The sequence below is a fragment of the Balaenoptera acutorostrata genome, chromosome 17 (assembly GCF_949987535.1).
Source record: "Balaenoptera acutorostrata chromosome 17, mBalAcu1.1, whole genome shotgun sequence".
In the NCBI taxonomy this organism is placed as follows: domain Eukaryota; kingdom Metazoa; phylum Chordata; class Mammalia; order Artiodactyla; family Balaenopteridae; genus Balaenoptera; species Balaenoptera acutorostrata.
Genome location: NC_080080.1, coordinates 75,997,939 through 76,001,751, shown reverse-complemented (window position 1 = coordinate 76,001,751; position 3,813 = coordinate 75,997,939).

The following is a 3,813-nucleotide window of genomic DNA, read 5'->3' as shown; positions in this document are numbered from 1 at the left end:
GAGGGACTGTCTCTAGGTATCTTGGATTATTTCAAGCATATTTTCTGCAATCATGCATTTTGGATGTAAGGAAGAAACAAGAGCTTTAACTTGTTTTTTTCTTGTGATGTATTGTTCCTCTGGTAATAGTGTGTATCAAATTGAAGGTATGGTTGGCATATACAGCAACTCAGGCAAAAACTTTTTTTTCACTTGTTAGATGAAACAGAAGTCCACTTAGAAAATAGTCTTTCCTGCATTTGTCTCATGAGAAAATAGTGAATGAGTACAGAATAAAGAGTTATGGACGTTGACCTTTGAAACTCTCCCCAAACTTGCATGACTACTGATGGGATGACATGAAAAGTCATTTCACTTATAATGAGATACCAAGCGGGCCCGTCTTCTTTTAAAACCTGGCATTTAAAAATACATTTACTTCTATTATGTACTGGCCTAACCTGCACAGGCTATTGGATATGACATATTACCCGAGTAGATGTTTTAGACAACATGCTGGCAGCAATGCAAGTAAAGAATAAAGTTTATAGTTTTATTTCTTCAACCTCAGAATCACACAATTGAGAAAGCTTTTTTATCTGGAGATTTATTACAAATGTTATGTAAACTGCCTATTGATTTTATACCTACTGTGCAGCAGAACTCTTTAATATGAAGAAATCGAGAGAAATAGATGATTTTTTTGCGTAAGACAGCTTTCCACTTTAGCAGAATCTTTGGTAGTCAATTTGCCTCTGACCTTAAGACCTTATGGGTGAAGAGGTAGGTTAGAGGGACATTCAGATATTTAGAGAACGGCATTCCTTGATACTAAAGGGGAGAAAGAATTGGGGAGGAAAGACATGATGATAGAAATTTTTATAGTTGTGTTATTTTATCTTCTCAAAGAACCAGCTTTTAGTTTCATTGATTTTTGCTATTGTTTCCTTCATTTCTTTTTCATTTATTTCTGATCTGATCTTTATGATTTCTTTCCTTCTGCTAGCTTTGGGGATTTTTGGTTCTTCTTTCTCTAATTGCTTCAGGTACAAGGTTAGGTTGTTTATTCGAGATGTTTCCTGTTTCTTGAGGTAGGCTTGTATTGCTATAAACTTCCCTCTTAGCACTGCTTTTGCTGCGTCCCATAGGTTTTGGGTCGTCGTGTCTCCACTGTCATTTGTTTCTAGGTATTTTTTGATTTCCCCTTTGATTTCTTCAGTGATCACTTCGTTATTAAGTAGTATATTGTGTAGCCTCCATGTGTTTGTATTTTTTACAGATCTTTTCCTGTAATTGATATCTAGTCTCATAGCGTTGTGGTCGGAAAAGATACTTGATATGATTTCAATTTTCTTAAATTTACCAAGGCTTGATCTGTGACCCAAGATAGGATCTATCCTGGAGAATGTTGCATGAGCACTTGAGAAAAATGTGTATTCTGTTGTTTTTGGGTGGAATGTCCTATAAATATCAATTAAGTCCATCTTGTTTAATGTATCATTTAAAGCTTGTGTTTCCTTATTTATTTTCATTTTGGATGATCTGTCCATTGGTGAAAGTGGGGTGTTAAAGTCCCCTACTATGATTGTGTTGCTGTCAATTTCCCCTTTTATGGCTGTTAGTATTTGCCTTATGTATTGAGGCGCTCCTAAGTTGGGTGCATAAATATTTACAATTGTTATACCTTCCTCTTGGATCGATCCCTTGATCATTATATAGTGTCCTTCTTTGTCTCTTGTAATACTCTTTATTTTAAAGTCTATTTTGTCTGATATGAGAATTGCTACTCCAGCTTTCTTTTGATTTCCATTTGCATGGAATATCTTTTTCCATCCCCTCACTTTCAGTCTGTATGTGTCTCTAGGTCTGAAGTGGGTCTCTTGTAGACAGCATATATATGGGTCTTGTTTTTGTATCCATTCAGCCAGTCTGTGTTTTTTGGTGGGAGCATTTAATCCACTTACATTTAAGGTAATTATCGATATGTAGGTTCCTATTCCCATTTTCTTAAATGTTTTGGGTTTGTTATTGTAAGTGTTTTCCTTCTCTTGTGTTTCTTGCCTAGAGAAGTTCCTTTAGCATTTGTTGTAAAGCTGGTTTGGTGGTGCTGAACTCTCTCAGCTTTTGCTTGTCTGTAAAATTTTCATTTCTCCATCAAATCTGAATGAGATCCTTGCTGGGTAGATTAATCTTGGTTGTAGGTTTTTCTCCTTCATCACTTTAAGTATATCCTGCCACTCCCTTCTGGCTTGCAGAGTTTCTGCTGAAAGATCAGCTGTTAACCTTATGGGGATTCCTTTGTGTGTTATTTTTCCCTTGCTGCCTTTAATATGTTTTCTTTATATCTAATTTTTGACAGTTTGATTAATATGTGTCTTGGCATGTTTCTCCTTGGATTTATCCTGTATGGGACTCTCTGTGCTTCCAGGACTTGATTAACTATTTCCTTTCCCATATTAGGGAAGTTTTCAACTATAATCTCTTCAAATATTTTCTCAGTCCCTTTCTTTTTCTCTTCTTCTTCTGGGACCCCTATAATTCGAATGTTGGTGCGTTTAATGTTGTCCCAGAGGTCTCTGAGACTGTCCTCAGTTCTTTTCATTCTTTTTTCTTTATCCTGCTCTGCAGTAGTTATTTCCACCATTTTATCTTCCAGGTCACTAATCCGTTCTTCTGCCTCAGTTATTCTGCTATTGATCCCATCTAGAGTATTTTAAATTTCATTTATTGTGTTTTTCATCGTTGCTTGGTTCCTCTTTAGTTCTTCTACGTCCTTGTTAAATGTTTCTTGCATTTTGTGTATTCTATTTCCAAGATTTTGGATCATCCTTACTATCATTATTCTGAATTCTTTTTCAGGTAGACTACCTATTTCCTCTTCATTTGTTAGGTCTGGTGTGTTTTGACCCTGCTCCTTCATCTGCTGTGTGTTTTTCTGTCGTCTCACTGTGCTTATCTTACTGTGTTTGGGGTCTCCTTTTCACAGGCTGCAGGTTCGTAGTTCCCGTTGTTTTTGGTATCTGTCCCCAGTGGCTAAGGTTCGTTCAGTGGGTTGTGTAGGCTTCCTGGTGGAGGGAACTAGTGCCTGTGTTCTGGTGGATGAGGCTGGATCTTGTCTTTCTGGTGGGCACGTCCACGTCTGGTGGTGTGTTTTGGGGTGTCTGTGGCCTTATTATGATTTTAGGCAGCCTCTCTGCTAATGGATGGGGCTGTGTTCCTGTCTTGCTAGTTGTTTGGCATAGGGTGTCCAGCACTGTAGCTTGCTGGTCGTTGAGTGAAGCTGGGTCTTGATGTTGAGATGGAGATCTCTGTGAGATTTTTGCTGTTTGTTATTACGTGGAGCTGGGAGGTCTCTTGTGGACCAGTGTCCTGAAGTTGGCTCTCCCACCTCAGAGGCACAGCCCTGATGCCTGGCTGGAGCACCAAGAGCCTTTCATCCACACGGCTCAGAGTAAAAGGGAGAAAAAATAGAAAGAAAGAAAGAAAGAAAGAGGATATAATATAATGAAGTAAAATAAAGCTATTATAAAGCAAAACTATACAGACAAAATCTCACCCAGAAGCATATACATATACACTCACAAAAAAAGGAAAAGGGGAAAAATTAATATCTCCTGCTCCCGAAGTCCCCCTCCTGAGTTTGGGATGATTCGTTGTCTATTCAGGTATTCAGCAGGTGCAGGTACATCAAGTTGTTTGTGGAGCTTTAATCCGCTGCTTCTGAGGCTGCTGGGAGAGATTTCCCCTTCTCTTCCCTGTTCGCACAGCTCCTGGGGTTCAGCTTTGGATTTGGACCCGCCTCTGTGTGTAGGTCGCCTGAGGGCGTCTGTTCCC